At 37.5% G+C, this 20,408-nt stretch overlaps 1 pseudogene; it reads left to right on the top strand.

The window, feature by feature from the left end:
• The first annotated feature begins 18,502 nt into the window (after window positions 1-18,502).
• Window positions 18,503-18,876, top strand: LOC110577742 (annotated as a pseudogene).
• Window positions 18,877-20,408: the final 1,532 nt, after the last annotated feature.

Raw genomic sequence — 20,408 nt, 5'->3', positions numbered from 1 at the left:
AGGACCTAACAACCATGAATAACAAAATTTCTCTTAAAAAAGTATCTTCCCAATTTCTTAAATATTTATTTTTTACAACATTTTTAGCAAAATATCATAAGATAGGGTTAGCTTAAAGTTAGAGAGCTATGGAAAATCAAAAGAATCTAACAAATTTCCCCAAATGTCAGTTGTCAGAAACAACTGACAAATGAGATTAGGAATGGCTCCAAAAGGGAGCAAAAAAGCTCACTTTACTTTGAAACAATTAAGTAATTTATAAAATACATTAATGCTCACATTGTTTACTAGACTTTATCTCAGATAACATGCATTTACCACAAGATAAAATGCACATATATGAATTTATTTTACTAATTTTCTTTCTTTCTTTCTTTTTCTTTCTTTTTCTTTCTTTCTTTCTTTCTTTCTTTCTTTCTTTTTGAGAGAGAGCACACATGTGAGTGGGGGAGGAGCAGAGGGAGAGGGAGAGAGAGAGAATCTCAAGGAGGCTCCACACTCAAGTGCAGAGCCAGACGCAGGGCTCAATCTCATGACCCTGAGACCATGACCTGAACCAAAATCACTTAATGCCTGAGCCACCCAGGCACCCCACTAATTTATTTTCATTTAAAATTTTATGTATTTGCCCTAGACACAGATAAATAAATGTGTACTACTACAATTTTTTTCTGAAACAGATTTATACTGTGCTAAATATTGTGTCCAATTTTTTAAATTAATAAAACCGATCAAACCTCCTACTTTGTACGGTCTTGCAATATCTCATTGTACTCTAGCTTTTATCATTTTCAGTATTGTCTGAACCCATGCTAAGTGGGGTTTTCTCCTGTATTTTTATTTCTGGACTTCTGTATTTTTTATTGGGCCTTTAATGTATGTATGGTCACAAACTAAAAGAAAAAAAATCTTTGCTTACGTTCTGAGGCAAGGTATGGTAGCTAAGGAAATGCTTGCTGTTTCTTTAATATTTTTCTACATAATTGGATCTATTTTAGCAGTCTGAGTTATTGCAATGGAGTAAGGCCAATTATTCCAAAGCTGCATTTAATGGCTGCTCACCTAGCACAGATAACTCTCTTCAAAATCAACTGCAACGCAACATGCATTTTCTGAGGAATTGAAGAGGCAGGCTCATCAGCACCATTAAATAGCAACATTTTGAACTCTAGTGGCAGACATTAAGAATCTGGGACCATCTGTACTGTTATCCTGCTTCTTAGAGTTCTTGGCCAGTTGTACTCTTAACTATATTTAAAAAATGCAGATCAATGGTTAGGAACTATGTCAAATGATTTTTGTTCATAAAATCTTCTATATGAGCAAGGAACATTCTCACATGTCCTGTGTACTCAATATAGATGTGTTTGCCCAAAATTAGCCTCAAAATTGGCTTGAGCAAACCGTCATAAGCATTAGAGAAAAATGTCAAGGTTAAAATCCAAATGAAAAGTACCAGTTGAAAGAGACTGGGAAATGGAGTAATAAAACTCAGTTTCAAAATAGCAAGTGAGTAACATAAGCTAGTAATATGGACTCTGTGTGTTCAGGAATGATGTCACTAAAGCAAATCTGACACCTAACAACTCCCAGGCTATTTGACTGCCCCCCCCCTTCCTTAAGAAAAATGGTCCCTGGAGGGATGTTTGTTTTCAGCACCTCCCTACTTTATGTGATCTCCCATCACTGCTCACCTCAACATCTCGCTTCAGTTTCCCGAGTGTTGAGATCACTCCCTGCCCTATACCCTTCCTGGCCAGTGTCCCACATCACCAATCTTTCTTGCCTCATCCCCACCAAAGTATATCTGCATGCATTCACTTCCTTGAGAGCATGTCTCCCACTGAGGTAGCATAGCATGATTTGGGAATCAGATAGGCCTGGGCTCAAATTCTGGCTTGGATAATTATTAACTATAAGAACTTGGGTGAAGTATTTATGAACATCAGTATGTTTGTAAGTGAAATGAGTGTTACAATAAGAGTTCCTAATAAGGTTGTTGTGAGGAATACAACACATAGTATATTTGAAGTGACTAATATATCTGAAAAACAGTAGGGCCCTATAAATGAAAGATATTATAACTGACTTGATAATTCACAGTAAAAAGGAAAAAAAAAGTTTCACATTAGTGAAAAAATCTAGGAAAGAATGCACAAATACTTTATAAAAATTATAAAACTTTATTGGGAGAAATTAAGGAAGATCTAAATAAATGGGGTGATATGCCACATACATGGATTAAAAGAGTTAATATACTAAGGATTTAAACTTTTCCCAAATTAAACTACATATTCAATGCACTTCTGATAAAAATCTCAATAGACTGATTTTCATATTGACCAGCTGATATTAAAGTTTATAAAGAAATTAAAAAAAAATCCCAAGAATATTCGAGACACTCTTGGAGTAGAGTATCAAGGAGAGAGGATTTATTCTGCCAAATATTAAAACTTGTGAAGCTACAGTAATTATGACTGTGTGATATTGTTACAGGTAAATAGACCCAGAGAATAGGAATACCTAAGACAGATTCATGTATGTCTTGATATGATATATGACATAGGAAATATTCCAGAACACTTGGGGAAATGATTGTCTTCTCATTAAATAATGCCAAGATAACTAGGTATCTAAGTGGGAACAGAATGAAACTGGACCCCTTCCTCACACCGTATACAAAAGTCAACTCCAAGTGGGTTGTAAACTTGAATGTGAAAGAAGAAAATTGTAAGTGTTTATATATTTATAAATATCTTCAGGACATTGGGCAGTATTTTAAAAGATGATAGGAAAGGAAAAGAGTATAATAACATTAAAGTAATTGAACTAATGAAAAGACACTATTTTAAAGAGTGTGAAAATACAAGCCACAGAATGAGATCTATGCAACACAGAATCCACAAAGAACTTGTATCCACAAGTCAGCCAGAAAAAGACAGACAACCCAATTAAAAAATGAGCAAAAGACTTGAATAAGCACTTCACCCAAAGGAAATCCAAACTACTAAAAAGAATAAGCAAAGATGTTTAAGTCCACCAATTATCAGGAAGTACAAGCTAAATCATAAACAGAAAGCCAATGTCACACACACCAAGAGTGGCAAAATAAAAAATCTGATAAAAACAAGTGTTGGCTGGGATGTGGAAGAATGAGAGCTCTCGTGCACTGTTGGTGGGAATAGAAATTAGTATAATTACTTTGGAATACAGTTTGCATTTTCTAATTAAACTGGAGCTACACATAACTCATGATACAGCAATCCCACTCCTGGGTATATCCCTAGAGAAATACATGCATTTGCATTTCAGAAGACATGTATAAGAATGTTCTAAGCAGAATTTTGATAATAGTCTTAAACTGTAAATGAACCCAATGTCCATTAACAGTAAAATGGCCATAAACATTAAGTGGATGGATAAATTGTGGTATGTACATTAGTACACTGAAATTCTTACAACAACATAAAAAAAAATTAGAGCTTGTTTTGGGGGAAGTATCTTACAAACACAATATTGATCAAAAGAAGCAGAGCACAGAAGAATGTATACAGTGTATTCTTAACTGATATAAAATTGAAAAATAGGAGAAACCGTACCTCAAAGGGGATGAAATTATAAAGAAAAACTATGAGAGTTAAGACGGAATCACCCTAAGAATCAGGGCAGTGGTTGCCTCTAAAAAGAGAAAGAGGGTTTCAATTAGGAAGGGACACAGTGTGGGCTTTCAGAGGAGCAACAGATATTTCATTTTATATCTTGGACATTGGTTGCCAGCATATTTACTACATAATCATACACTATACTGTATATTTGAATGTTTTTGCATTCTTCTGTATGTGTGTCATATGTCAATATATATATATATATATATATATATATATACATATATATATATCCAACCCAGAAAGAGAATCATGTTGGTATTATTTTAGACTCCAAAATAAAGCAGTTATTATTCAGCCTTGTGCTTTGAAACATAAAGCCAATGTCACGCTGACATCTTGAGCAGCCTTCCAACCGTCATTGGCAAGCTGTATTTAATGTTAATAAGATAACTTACATAAATAAAAAACTTACTATGGCCCAGGCAATGTGCTCAGGGTCCAGCACACATTAGCTGATTTAATCCTCCCAGCAACCCTGTGAGGTCAGTGTTATTATAATCACTTCATAGGTAAGAGTCATGCATGTTCATCCGGAAAACATTCGTAGAGAGTCTCACTCAGATTGAAAAAATCGCAGAGGTGGACTCCAACCCAGGTCAGTCTGACAGTCCAGAAGGCATGCTGAGCTACTGTCCTGTGTTACGCCCTTGTTAACGCTAAGACATTGTAATTCACTGCAAAATCTGGAACATAACCAGACTGCTCCTTCACAGAGATGGTTCCTACAGCATGGCATTCACTCGTCCCACTGGCACCCATGTGCCAAGCTCCACATTGGGTTTTGTGGCTACACAGAGGAAGAGGACACCAGCCTTACCCTCAGGGAGCTCTTGGTCTGGGAAGAGGGTCAGAGAAGTAAACAAATAAAATCAGTAGTTTATGGGAGCTCTAAAATGGGGTGAGGACAAATAGGGCTGGAGGAAGAAAATAGGCAAAGGTAAGAGAAACTGTTTTAACCAAACTTTAGCCTTTTAGCCAACCAACCTATCCTTCTTTACAACCTGCTTCTTTACTTGCCTCTAACTACCTTGAAGTTAAAACTCTGTCCTATCACTTGTTTTTTCACTGGACTCCAAGTTTTTCATTCTTTGTCTTAGGAAATTTGATTCTTTTGGATTCCCCTCTCCTCACCCTCCTGCCCCCCTTCCTAGCTCCCCACCTCTCATCCCTACCTTTCCCCCCTTCTCTGCCTCTTCCCCTTCCTCACCCTCTTTTGGCTTCCTATATCAGACCTGTTCTTTAATGTCTGGATCAAATGCACCTTTCTTTGTAATCCTCCTGATAACCCCCACCCCTCCCACTCCTAGGAGTGAGCATTCCCTTTCTGATATCCTTCCACATTTTATTCATGCAATTTTTGCAGTCTATATCATATTTGATTTTGTATTATAATTATTTATGAGCATGTTTTGTCTCCCCTGCTAGAGTGCAAGCTCTTCCAGCCCAGAGACCATGATTAATTTTGCTTTGTGTTTGTCCACAGCCTTGCTGAATAGAAATGGGCACTTAACCAGAGCTTAGAGGTGTTTGGAAGAAACCTGACCAAATTTTTGGAGGTTGGATGGGTCTTTTGGAACAAAAGTGTCCTGAATTGTATAATAATAGCAACTTACAGTACTTCAACATATTAAGACATTTTTAGTTGGGAAGAATAGAATCAACAAAGAGAGATTCTATCTACAAGCCGAACGCTACTGCTGTATTTTCTCCTTTTGCAAGAAAAATCATTTATGAGGAAACATAGCCGTGTTTTCACATGTATAGAATACGAAAAGGGTGGCTAATCACCCATTGATCTATTCCACCATGCTCATGAATTCTACTATCAGCAGTAACAACTATAGAATTTAGAGCATGAAAGGTATAAAATACCATGTTAACTTATGTTTACAATTGTTTCATTTTTGCTTAATGATATTGAATTCAATCTTTAAAATCCTTTCAATATTTTGTTTTGGAAATTTCTTCTCTTTTTATCTCTTAGTGGATTTCTTGTCATTTCTTTATTACAGTTTTTTCTGTGATTTTCTCGCTTGGAAAAAAATTTCCAGCTACCAGACTTTATAGAGTAGTTGGGAATCTGATGAAAATCTACGAAAGTTTGATTATTTTCAGAGACCTTTCCTTGAAATTTCTTTATGTTTTAAAATGTTTAATGTTAAATGATCCCTAGGGAACTCCACTGCATACCTAGCTAGAAGTTCAATTTAGAATACTCAAGTTAACCACATTGGAGGCATGCATCCAAAAGAGAACGAATCACGAAAAGATGCAATTTTTAATCCAGGTCAGTGGGATGCTAGCCCTCAATTCCAAATCCCTCCTCTCCCTGAAAGAGTCCAAGGACGGTTCACACACTCTCTCTGTGATCATTTGAGTCACCCCCCGAGGCTTGTGGCTCTGATCTTCCCTTCCTCAGTCTCTTGACATAGACAGCTATTGTTCTCGTGGCAGCATAGAGCAAAATTAGCCTCTGTCTCGTGGTCGGGCATTTTTCCAGGGACACCCTTGGGGTGACTCGCTAGTGGAGATTTAATGTGAGGAAGTACAGGGAGAGAAGAAGGTCAGACAGCAGCCCCAACTCTGGGCCTCATGGCAAAAAGGAGCATTTTTAGGATGCAACATCACTCCAGCGGCTGTCCCCTGCAGAAGTGGGTGTCTGCTGCTTTGTATACATATCTGCAGTGGCCGCAAGTGTTTTGAATTATTCACCAGTGAAAACATTTGAACCTGTTTTCCCCAACGATTTTTTTTTTAAGATTAAAAAAATTTATTTGAGAGAGAGAGCAAGCAGGGGGAGGGGCAGAGGGGGAGGGAGAGGAAGAGGGAAAGAATCCCAAGCAGACTCTCCGCACTCAGAGTGGAGCCTGACCTGGGGCTAGATCTCACGACCCTGAGATCATGACCTGAGCCGAAACCAAGAGCCAGATGCTCAACCAAGTGAGCCACCGAGGTGCGCCAATATATGTATTTTTTAAATGTACATAAATAATAACAACGAAGAAACCATGAGATAAAGAAATGTAAATAGGTTTTCTAATATTTTCTTCTAATGCCTCCGTGGCTCCTCTTGTAAACTTCACCTTGGTCATCATTGCTTGGTTAGGGGTAACTCCATGGTTATGGTGTCTCAATTACCATCTGCCTCTTCCGCTGCTCCCGCAGCTAATAGCGAACTTCCTTCTATGTTATGCCTTCTCCTTACTGTGCTCTCTGTTTTTCTCCACTTTTGTTTTGCCTCCTTTGGTGCTGATTCCCTCTGGGTCACACACAAACTTCCTAAGAAACAGATCCAGTGAGGCCTGTCAATCACTGTCCTGTGACAGAGCTTTCTTTTCAGGTCCCAGGAGAACTGCTGACCAGCCTAGAAAGCTCTGTGAATTGTGTGTTCAGCCCCAGTCCAGCACCTATGGGAAGCAGTACTACATTTTAGAATGAGGGCCACAGGTGTGGAGGGGGCCATGGGTGTGACGGCTGCTGATGGGGACCATGCATGGCTCTCCTTCTTCTCAGAGCCATTCTTCTGTGAGTCACCACTGGGGTTGTTGGTGACAGATCCTGATTAATTCTTTCTTTCTTGTACGGTCTTCCTCCCCAAACACCCCCAAGCCCCTCAACTTCAGAGCCACAATTTACGTCCTAAGCCCTCAGTGGGAATGCCCTGCTACTTCTGTCTTCTGATGTCCCCAGTAAAGAAACATTCATTTAACCCACTCTTTGTAAATACAAGTCCCTGTATTGAGGAAGGCAATAATGAGTTTTCAGGACAATGTGGCACATCTCAGGGCGAGTCCTCTTTGCATATTGAACCCTTCCCAGGAAGTATAGGGGTGATTTTTTGCCCACCTCTTCCACCATGTTGGATGTTTAAATCTAGAACCAGCTGATAGCAATCATTTGTCTGGGTCTTCTTTCCTGGAGCCTCTGGACGTTTGTCAACACGGTATCCACGGCACTGGGCACAACATGCTTACTTGTCCTATGTGCCCTGGAGGCCAAGAAGACAAGGCTGCTTCTGGGCCTCGATCTACCTGTGCAAAACAGCATAGAATGAAGGCTAAGAGGCAGGGCTTTGCAGCCAGACCACCGGGGTCCATAATCCAAGGTTGGCCATATATTCACCCTGTGATGTGAACAAATCACTTAATCTCTTTGAACCTTGGTTTCCTCCTCTGTAAAATGGCAATAATGATAGACCTGCCTCATAGTATAATTGTGAGGAATAGTTGAGTTAGTCCATAAATTCTTATTATAGTTAGCATTCAGTAAATTCAGGTTTTTATCATCTAAAGGAATAATATACAGTTGACCCTTAAACAACGCAGGGGTTAGAGACACAGATCCCCTGTGCTGTCAGACAGCCATATATAACTACTGATTTCCCCAAAAGCTAACTGCTTGGAGCCTACTGTTGACCGAAAACCTTGCTGATAACATAGTTGACTGACACATATTTTGTATGTTATATGTGTTATATACTGCACTCTTACAAAAAAGTAAGCTAGAGAAAAGAAAATGTGATTACGAAAATCATAAGGAAGAGAAAATATGTTTACAGGACTGTACTATATTTATCGAAAAAATCCATGTATAATTGGACCCACAGAGTTCAAACCCATGTTGTTCAAAGGTCAATTGTACTTTTTGTGACTTTTTAGATTAGTGGGGCTTATTACACTTCTTGCTGAAACAATTGAAGATGAACAAAGTGGACGGTTTCATTACCCGTGAAATGCATGAACAAACAAGTATCTATCTCATTCACTACTCTGTCTTCAGTACTGAACCCCATCCCTGATGCCATGTAGACACTCAGTTAGTATTAGTTATTGGTTTAGAAAATGTTAGAAAATAAAATTATATAAAAGTGAGTATTTTTAGGGGCGCCTGGGTGGCTCAGATGGTTAAGCGTCTGCCTTCGGCTCAGGTCATGATCCCGGGGTCCTGGGATCGAGTCCCACATCGGGCTCCCTGCTCCTTGGGAGCCTGCTTCTCCCTCTGCCTCTCTCTCTCTGTCTCTCATGAATAAATAAATAAAATCTTTAAAAAAAAAGTGAGTATTTTTAAAGGTATTTCAGTACGTTTTTATATGTTAAAAGAAAATGTGATGATGTTCATAGACTCTAGGAACATGCAGCAGTGATCATTTCTGCTTCTTGAAGACTTCCCCCTCCCCCAGCCAGTGTCTTATGTACGCCTCATAAAATCCTCAGAGGTGGATGTTAGTAATCACATTGTCCATGGGAAACTGATCTTCCCAGAATTTGTGAACTTCATGAAGGTCGCAGGGCATTAAGTGGCATAAAGAGGATTTGAACCAGGGCCCCATGGATGGTTCTGAAGTCTGTGCCCTTTCTGCTGCTCTATTTTCACAGCAGTGAGGACAGCTCAGAGGAAGAGCTGCTGTCCAGCACCTCAAACATCTAGAAACTTGAGAGTGAAGAGCCACTCTGGAATGTAGAGTTCTCAGGCTTCCTAGATGTGTCACTTAAACCACCCTTATCATTCAGTTCCTAAACTGGTCATCAGAAACTGTTCATCTGATTAGAATTAAGAGACAGACAAATTACTGTACTAAATGCAAGTGCTTGATGAAGTTCTCACCAAAGTCTTGTCTTGTTTGATATTTCTTTTTTTTTGCCTTATTTCCACATTTTATTTTATTTTTATTTTTTTATTATGTTCAGTTAACCACTGCATATTACATCATTAGTTTTTGATGAATGTTCAGTGATTCATTCGTTAAGTATAACACTCAGGGCTCATCACAGCACGTGCCCTCCTCAATACTCATCACCCTGTTACACCCTGCCCCACCCTCCTCCCCTCTGAAACCCCCAGATTGTTTGATATTTCTCATTTAAAAAAAAATGCCAAATCTAGTTGATGTATTATGCAAGAAGGATCAGGAACTCAAAGGCAGATATTTGGGAGCCCGGAGAAAAATTGCAGAGAGTGTGGAATGGGGCAGTTAATTTCAAGCTTTTGTTGTCATCTGTCATAAGAGTTAATGCCTACTTACCTTCTAAACCAAAAGGGAATTTGCAGGAACCATTATTTAATGCTTAAAAATAGGTTTTTAAATAATTAAGATAAACGCTAAAAATAGCTAGGCAATAAACTTCTTTTAAATATTTTACCATAGTATATTGCTAACATGACTTACATTCAGACTGTATCCTGATTTGGATATTTTGTGTTTCTACAGTTTATTTTGTAGATCCCTAATCAGAATTAAATAGTGACTATGCCTAATTATGATAATAAGTTTTCACAGGCCACAAAGAGAATGACAATTTTAGAAATAAATGCTTTTGTTCTGAATGAATTCTCTCTGAAATAATTTGTTTCTTAGATGAGTAATTTGTTGAGATAGTTATGATTTAAAGGGGTTACAACCAGAAGTAATGAGATGAAATGAAACAACAGAAAACTTGGGGAAAATATCAAGAAAATATAAGGTTTTAAACATTTAGACTGGGTGAAACTCTTCTTGGGGAACAGGTAAATGTCCTAGGTATTTATATCTGCTAAGCCCCAATGTGATTATGAGGCTGTTTATTCAGCAGGAAATATCCCAGTGCTTCTTAAATACCATTCAAGAGTATTATCAAGCACACTTCTAATGTTATCTCTTAGATCCTGAGCAGGTTAGACTTTGGTGTCTGTGAGTAAACAAGTAATTATTTCCCAAAGTAATTTCCTTTAGAAGTATAAATTGTCGGGCGCCTGGGTGGCTCAGTTGGTTAGGCGACTGCCTTCGGCTAAGGTCATGATCCTGGAGTCCCAGGATCGAGTCCTGCATCGGGCTCCCTGCTCGGTGGGGGGTCTGCTTCTCCCTCTGACCCTCTCCCCTCTCGTGCTCTCTGTCTCTCATTCTCTCTCTCAAATAAATAAATAAAATCTTTTAAAAAAAAAGAAGTATAAATTGTCCTATTCTATCTACTGGGAGGGATGGGGATGTTTATCTTGAGCTATCACCTGATCTGTTATCGGAGTGGAGAACTGAAGGTGGAAACGACCCCTCTAGGTGAATCTGCTCAAGGTTCTCTTGTTGGGAATCGTTAAGTGACATAAATGCAAACACCTCCAACCTAGATAATAATGCGGTCATATTTGATTTGCCTGGGTGTTTTTCTGGGCATCAGGAATTTTTCTACATACCCCAGAAGTGCTACAGGACAGCCGAGATGGAAAACCCCTGACAGAATAGCTGAGATCTACATCCCATCTCTTATCTCTTACCTACAGTATGAATCTCCCTCTACTCTTGTGATTCTCGTGAGTCTCTGATGGCTGCATCTGTGGTTTTGCCTGAACTCAAGAAAAATGCCTATAAAACCTCTACCACGGTTCTTAACTGTGATGGTTAATTTTATGTGTTAATCTGGGCCTTAGGTGCCCAGATTAGACATTGTTCCTGGGTGTGTCTGTGAGGGTGCATTTAAACCAGTGGACTCAGTAAAGTAGATTGCCCTCCTCAAGGGGTTGGGCTTTATCCAGTCTTTTGAGGCATTGAATAGAACGGAAGGCAGAGGAAGGAGGAATGTGTCTCCCTTTGTCCTGCCTCACCAGTTGAGCTGGTACATCTCATCTCATAGCCTCCTGCCTTCCAACTAGGATTTATGTCATTGGCTCTCCTGATTCTCAAGACTTCCGACTTGGGCTGAATTACACCACCAACTTTCCTGAGTCTCTGGCTTACAAGTTCCATATTGTGGAACTTATTAGCCTTAATAATTATGTAAGCCAATTCTTCCTTGTATATATCTCCTACTGCTTCTGTATCTCTGGAGAACCCTGACTGATACAGTAATACTTTTAAATTCATTGACACCTTGGAGAATCTGATAAAAACAATAAACCCTCTCCCAAGAAAATACACATATCTTGGGTATAATTCAAGCATGTTTTAGAACCCCAGAATCCCATCCCTAAAAACCCAAATTAAAGTCCCTATCTTATCTAGATAGTGCCTGAAACCAGATGCCCCATTCTTACCTAATTGGAGTTGTTGCCTCTGAAGTCAGCACTTGAGCCCAAGAGACTACGAAATTGTCATGTCCTTTCACAAAGAAGCAGGAGAGACCACTAGTGAAGCCCAATGCTGAACTTCACTGATGAGGCTGTTCAAATATTATCCGGAACCCTAGAGGTACAGACACAAACATATAATTCAAAACCAGAGCAGAATTGCAAAAATTGGGCCCCATAAATGTTACATAAAAATGCCATGGGTTGAATTGCTTTGGTCTGGTTATCAGAAGTAATCTTAGCAGCAGAGCAGATGGGATTGACTTGATTGGTTTATTGGGTCTCACCCCTGCAGCCAGAAGAAAGTAGATGGACACTACAGGGGCCACTGTGGAAACAGCCACAAAGTCAACACATGTTCTCTGTGGTGACACAACAGCTCTAGGTCATGGCAGATACACTGCAGAACCTCTGACCACATGCTCTTGGAGCTTGTGACACCAACAAGATGGCCACATCTCTAAAGTGTTCATCATTTGTCAGGAATCCCAATGTCTGCATCTACTCTCAAACGCTTTTTAAAAATTGTTTCTTCATTATTAAAGGGCTTAATTTTTCACTTAAAATTTAAGAAACTATAGGATCAGGACATACAGGTTCATCTTACACCAATTTGAACACAATTTAGTATTGATCAAGAAGCATTTGAAACTGGATTGTTTTGTTTTATAAGTTGCTTTATAGAGAAATATGGTTTGAATCATAGCTCCTCCAACTATTCATCCGAACTGGGATTTTTTTTTCCATTGTAAAGAAGAAAGAAACAATGTCATCCTTATTCCTCCCCACATGAACCCCCCACCTCCGGGGCCAAAATGCTCATTGGTTCATTTATTTGAAACATTTTGTCTTTAGTTTTTTGCATACTTGGAAGTACTTAAAGTTAGAAAATCCAGCTGAAGTGAAGGATAACCTAAAAGGCATTGGTTCAAAAAAGAGAAAAATTTGTTTAGATCATTAACTATAGTAGATAGTGAAAAGTAGACAAATATCAACATGTCCCAAAAGACAATAGATCCTGTTTATGGATGAATTCTGCCAAACTGTCAAGTAACAGGTAATTAATATTTTAAACTGTTGAAGAGTATTAAAAAAGAAAAGGAGAGGCTTCCTTATTTACTCTGTATAACTAGTATAAACTTGATTTCAAAATTGGAAAGGCAGGGCATTCAAAAATTACAATCCAATTTAAAAATACAGATGCAAATACACAAATAAAGTATTAAGAAATCAAATCCAGTAGTATTTAAGAAAATGCATGGTGACCAACTAGGTTTCATCTCATGAATAGAAAGGTGGTTCAACATCAGGATACCTATTAATCTAATTCATGATATAGCAAATGAAAAAAGAGACCAAATTCAACCCTAAATCACGATGATTATTTGAAACACAATAAAAAGAATAGAAGGGAACTTCCTTAAATCCCCATATAAACCTGATGATGGAACATTAAAACCCATTTTCACTATAATTGGCAAAAAAGATGAGGCTAACCACTGTCACTGTCACTATTCAATATTTTTTGGTCATTCTAATTATTGGAATAAATCAAGAAAAAATCAAGTAAATGATCTGGAAAAACTATTAAGGAGGACTTATAAGAGAATTAAAAACGTGGATAAAAACAAGACATACAAAATTGATGGCATCTACAATTACCAATTAGAAAATGTAATGAATAAAATAATACATCTTTAAAATACCTGATAAGAAATGTTAGAACTATATTAATAAAATAAAAAAAAGTATAAGACATAAGTCAAGGTGTATATATATATATATATATATATATATATTGTTATATAGAGGTATCTATATAGTTGTATCAAGGCATATTAAGGCATCTATCAATCTATCTATCTATATCCTGGATGGGAATATCCAACATTATAAAGACATCAATTCTACCTCAAATTTATTGATTAATAAATATGACACTAATCAAAATACCATCCAAATTTTTGTTAGAAATCTGAAGTTTATTCTAAATATCACATGAAAGAGAAAAAATGCACAAGAGTAACAGAAAAATTTATGGAAAAGAAGAACAGAGAAAGGGTAGATCTTCCCTGCCAGGCAGGAAAACATGCCTAGTAAAGCTATTGTAAATAAAACAGTGAGGCAGTGCACAGAAATAGACACAACAATCAATGAAACACAGGAATCCTAAGACAGACTCCTCCTATAAATATGGAGATTAAGTTTTGATATAGATAGCAGTTTAAATAGGAGATAAAGGGCAAGCAATCTAATAAATGGCTACTGGATAATTTACCACAATTTGAAAAAATATAAAGCTATAAAGTCCATACATTTACAAGTTAGGTATTTAAGAAGGAAACAAAATCCCTCTTGGAAGGCAATTTCTCACTTTGCATAAAAAATGAGAAAACAAAATTACAAAGCAAAATTCTAAAATTATTAGGAGGAAATACAGGATAAAGTTTTTTTAAAGATTTCATTTATTTATTTTAGAGAGAGAGAGAGAGAGAAAGAGAGAGAGAGGGCACATACACATGCGGAGGGGCAGAGGGAGAAAGAGAAAGAAACTCAAGCAGATTCCATACGGAGCACAGAGCTGAGGTGGGGTTTGATCTCAGGACCTCAAGATTCTGAGACCATGACCTGAGCTGAAACCAAGAGTCAGATGCATAACAGATTGGGCGCCCCCAGAAAATGTTTTTTAAGTAGGCTCCATGCCCAGCATAGAGCCCAACACAGGGCTTGAACCCATGACCCCAAGATCAAGACCTTAGTCAAGGTCAAGAGTTGGACGCTTACCCCACTGAGCCACTAAAGCGCCCCGGAAAATGTTTTTATAATATTGAGTTGAGGTAGGCCTTCCTAGACAAGACAAAAATTTTAGAAACACAAAGTTAAATCAGAGAATCTCTTCTTAAAAATTAATATAAAAAAGACAGTATAAGCAGAATTAAAATATGAACAGTAAGACTAATAGCATATTTACAACATATTTACTAGGTAAAGATTACTATCCAGAACATGTAAGGAGAATATATAAATCAATAAAAAAAAACTCAAATTAGTTGAAATATATAAACAATTCATGGAAGTGGAAATAAAAAGGAATAAATGAAAAAATTCTTAATGCCACAGGTAATCAAGGAAATACAGATAAAACCTTAAAATAGATTTTAACCATCCAAATGTCCAAATTGGAGAAAATGCTCATCTCCACTATTTGGTGTGGATGCAGGAAAATATACATTTCTATAAACTGTAAGTGAAAGTATGACTTGATATAGTCTTCTGGAAGGCAATTTGCCATTTACATAAATGATAGAAGTTTCCAAGGATTTGGCCCATCCGTTCTATTTCTGGGATTCAAGTCTTCAGGAATATTTACACTTAAGTGTAGAAACATATGTACAAAGATGTTCCAGTATCGCTTTTTAGCATAAAGAATTGGAAATAATCTAAATCTTCAGCAAAATATGGTATTTCTGCTACTATTGAATACTATGCGGCCTTTGAAACCAACACTAGAAAATCATCAAGTCACAAAATATATAGCTAGTAGATCCCATTTATAAATTTTCCACCACCTAAACATCTGTGTGTGTCTGTTTGTCTGGGTATGTATATGTCTGGGTGGGTGGGTATCTGTGTATACATTCACAGGAAAGGTTTAAGAAGGATCCACAAATATTGGCAACCAATATTACATTATGAGCAGAAGAGAGGGAAGATGCATTGTTACATTTTTTCATTTATTTCTTTTCATTTTAGTTTCTTTTATAATGAGAGTGTATTCATATATTGAGTAATAAAATTTGAACATAAAATAACATGATATGAAGAATTTTAATCATACCACATAGTACGATGACCAGGAATTCCCACCCTTTTCTACTTGAGCCAATAGATACTCTTGACTACCTGGCAGGAGAATAGAAGTGCTTAATCTTCCTCTATATGACAAAATGTTTTGGTTGAGCAGCAAAGTACAAGGTGAGCAGCAAAGTGAAGATAGTCACAATGCATATATTTAACTAAGGACTTGTATCCAGAATCAATTAAAAAGTTAAATGGAAAAGTCCTATAAATCAATAAGAAACACCTCTAGAATGATAGATTAAGGATCTCAAAACATTTACTCCTCCATAAAAGCAGGTAGATTAAAATTGTCAAAATAAAACTTTTTTCAGAACTCTGGAAATTAAAGGATTACAACAATCCAAGGATTATCCAAAGACATCACAAGAAAAGAAAACTATGGATCAATATACCTTATAATATTGACACAAAGTCTCAAGGAAATATAAACAAACACATAAAATTAAACATAAAAAATATAAAATAAAAGCAACACATAAAGTGAATTATAGACCATGGCCAAGTGGGCTGATCCCAGAAATGTGAGGTCGATTTAACAAATAAAAATCAACCAATGTAACACACCAAAGTAATACAATAAAAGACCAAGAATCACATGATATTCTTAATAGAAGCAAGAAAAAAAAAGCATTCAACAAAATTCAATGCCTTTTCATGATAGAAACACTCAAACACTCAACAAACTAGGAGTAGAAGGAAATTTCTGAAACTGATGAAGTCCACCTATGAAAATCCCACAGCTTAACACTTAATGGTGAAAAAACAATTCTTTCTCCTTTGGATCAGGAACAAGACAAGAATATCCACTTTCATCACTTCCATCCAACACTGTACTCAAGGTTCTAGCCACTGCATTTAGGTAAGAAAAGACAAAAGCCATCCAGATTAGAATGGAAAAAAACGAAACTATCTCTATATATAGATGACACCAGCTTACATAGAGACAATCCTAAGGAGTTACACACACACAAAATGTTAGTATTATTAAACAGGTTAGCAAGGTTGCAAGATACAAGATATAGAAACAATATGCAAAAGTCAATTGTATTTCTATTTGTTAGCAATGAAGAATCTGACAATGAAATTGAGAAAGCAATTCCACTTACAAAAGAATAAAATACTTAGGAATAAACTTAACAGAAGAAATGCAATATCTGTACAATCAAAACTAAAAATCTTGTGGAAAGAAATTAAAGAAAACTAAGTAAACAGAAAGACATCCTATTTGTATGGGTTGGAAGTTTTAATCTTCAGATGACAATACTCCTCAAATTAATCTACAGATTCAACACAATCCCTATCAAAATCCCAGCTAAATTTTTCCAGGTGTTACCAAACTAATCTTAAAATTCATATGGAAATGCCAGGGATCTAGACTAGCCAAGACGATCTTGGGAAAGTTGGAGGACTCACACTTCCCCATTTCAAAACTGACTTCAATACTACTATAGTCAAGAAAATGGGGTACTAGCATAAGGATAGGCATACAGATTAATAGAATAAATTGAGAGCACAGAAATAAACCCTTATATTTGTGGTCAATCAGTTTTTGATAAAGATACTGAGAAAATTCAAAAGGGAAAGAACAGTTTTTTTTTTCAACAATTGGAGTTGTAGCAACTATATCCATAAACAAAATAATGAACTTTGGACGCCCATTGTACCATATACAAAAACTAACTCACAATGGATCATAGAAATACATGTAAGAACTAAAACTTCAGAACTCTTACAAGAAAACTTGGGAGTAAATCTTAAGATCTTAAATTATGCAATGGTTTCTTAGGTATAATACCCAAGGCACAGAAGACAAAAGGAAGATCAAATAAATTGGATTACATAAAAATCAAAAACGTGTGTGTGTCAAAGGACACTATCAAGTGACAAGACAACCCACTGAATAGGAGAAAAATATTTGCAAATTATTTATCTGTCAATATAGATATATTGATACATTATCTGTATATAGATATACACATATATATTATATATATATTATCTGTCAATATATAGATTTAACTCAACAGTGAAAAGAAAAACAATCCAAGTTAAAAATGGGCTAAGAATTTGAATAGACATTTCTGTCAAGAAAGTATACAAATGGTCACTAAGCATGTGGGAAGATGTTCAAATCATTAGTCACTGAGGAAAGAAAAGTGAAAATCACAATGAGATACTAGGTCAAACTCTCTAGGATGGCAACACTTTTTTAAAAAAAGACAGGTAATAACAAGTGCTGATGAGCATGTAGGAAGAATTGCTCATGGTTTTTTTTTTTTAATTTTATTTATTTATTTGAGAGAGAGAAAGCAGGAGCAGGGGGTGGCGGTAGAAGGAGAGGGAGAAGCGGACTCCCCACTGAGCAGGGAGCCTGAGGGGGAGCTCAAGGGTGGCTGAGCTAAAGGCAGACGCTTAACTGATTGAACCTCCCAGGTGTCCCTGCTTGTGGTACTTTAAAATAGTGCAGTTGCTTTGGAAGTTTGGCAGTTCCCCAAAATGGTAAACATAGAGTTACCATATGACCCAGCAATTTTTCTCCTAGGTATATATCCAAGAGAATTGAAAATATATGTTCATTTAAAAACATGTATACAGGAGCGCCTGGGTGGCTCAGTTAGTTGGGCATCTGTCTTTGGCTCAGGTCATGATCCCAGGGTCCTGGGATCAAGCCCCATGTTGGGCTCCCTGCTCAGCGTGGAGCCTGCTTCTCCCTCTCCCTCTGCTCCTCTCCCCTGCTCACTCTTCTACTCTCTCTCTCTCAAACAAATAAAATCTTTAAAAAAATAAAAATAAATAAAAACATGTATACAAATGTCCATAGCAGTATTATCAATAACAGCCAAAAAGAGGAAACAATCCAAATGTCCCTCAAGTACTGATAAAAATTTAAAAAGTGACATGTTCTTTCTCTTCAACCAGGTGGTAGAGCAGCCGCAGAGATGCAGATCTTTGTGAAGACCTTGACAAGCAAGACCATCACCCTCAAGGTCAAGCCCAGTGACACCACTGAGAATGTCAAAACCAAAGTCCAAGGCAAGGAGGGCATCTCGCTTGGTCAGCAGCATCTGATTTTTGCAGGGCAACAGCTGGAAGATGGCCGTGCACTCAGACTATAATATCCAGAAAAAGTCCACCCTGTACTTGGTGCTTCGCCTGCAGGGTAGCATCATCCAGCCTCCCTCCACCAGCTCACCCAGAAATACAACTGCAACAAGATAATCTGCCCCAAGTGTTATGCTCACCTGTATTCCCATGCTTTCACAAGGAGTGAGGCCATACTAGCAAACTGCGCCCCAAGAAGAAGGTCAAATAAGGCCCCTCTACCTACTTCTCCTTTGCCTAAAGGAGGCCCAAGGCCCAAGGTAGCTTCAATAGTTTCCCTTTCATTGAAAAAAAAAATGTGGCATAACCATATAAGGGAATATTGTTCAACAATAAAAAGGAATAAAATATGGGTACATGGTACAACATGGTTGAACTTTGGGCACCTGGGTGGCTCAGTTGGTTAAGCCACTGCCTTCAGCTCAGGTCATGATCCTAGAGTCCTGGGATCGAGTCCCACATCAGGCTCCCTGCTCAGCAGGGAGTCTGCTTCTCCCTCTGACCCTCTTCCCTCTTGTGCTCTCATTCTCTCTTTCTCAAATAAATAAATAAAATCTTTAAAAAAAAATGGTTGAACTTTGAAGACATTATGTTCAGTAAGAAAATGACACCACCACCAAAAATCCCCCAAAACTAGTCACAAAGTGTCACACATCACATGATTTTTTTTTTTAAATATGAAATGTCTAGAATAGGGATATAGACTGAAAGTAAATCACCGGTTGCCAGGGGCTGGGGGTGGGGCAGACACAGAGTGACTACTAATGGGAATACGGTTTCTTTTTGGGGTGATTAATATATTCTGAAATTAGATGATGCTGATAATTGTACAACTCCATAAAATACTAATACCTAATGGATTTGTACTTGAATACCATGAAATTTATGGTATGTGAATTAAATCTCAGTAAAGCTGTTACGAAAAAAATGGGCAAAAGACTTTCACAGGTACTTTCTAAAAGAGCATATCCAACCGACAGTAAGCATAGGAGAAGATGCTTAACATCATTAGTCATGGAGAAAATGAAAATTAAAACCACAACAAGATACCACTACACACCCACTAGAATGGCTAAAATAAAAAAAGATTGACAACACCCAGTTTGGCAACAACATGAACCAACTGGAACTCTCATCCATAGCTGGTGGGAGTATAAATTGGTACAAACACTTTGGAAGATAGAATTCTTTTTTTCTTTTTAAAGATTTTATTTATTTATCTGAGAGAGAGAATGAGAGAGAGAGAGCACATGAGAGGGGGGAGGGTCAGAGGGAGAAGCAGACCCCCTGCTGAGCAAGGAGCCCGATATGGGACTCAATCCCGGGACTCCAGGATCATGACCTGAGCCGAAGGCAGTCGCTTAACCAACTGAGCCACCCAGGCGCCCGGAAGATAGAATTCTATACTCAAACTAAATGGATACCTACTTTTGGATTCCCAGTAATTCTATTCCGAAGTCTTTGTCCAACAGATACGAGTAGAAATCTCCACAAAAAGACACATACAAAAATACTCAGAAGAGGTTTTTTGGGGGGCACAGTTTTACCATTCTCCCCATATCTCTCTCACTCCCCAGGTCCTGTCAACCACTTTCCTACTTTTTTCCATGAGTTCGACATTTTGTTTTTTAGATTCCACATACAAACGATGTCCTATCTGGTTTATTTCAGTGAGTATAATTGCCCTCCAGTTTTTTTCCAGGTTGTCACAATGACAGGATTTCTTTCTTTTTAAAAGCTGAC

This window comes from Neomonachus schauinslandi, chromosome 5 (assembly GCF_002201575.2).
Source record: "Neomonachus schauinslandi chromosome 5, ASM220157v2, whole genome shotgun sequence".
NCBI lineage: Eukaryota > Metazoa > Chordata > Mammalia > Carnivora > Phocidae > Neomonachus > Neomonachus schauinslandi.
Note: the sequence above shows the minus strand (reverse complement) of the source record. Positions and strands in the feature narration are given on the sequence as shown.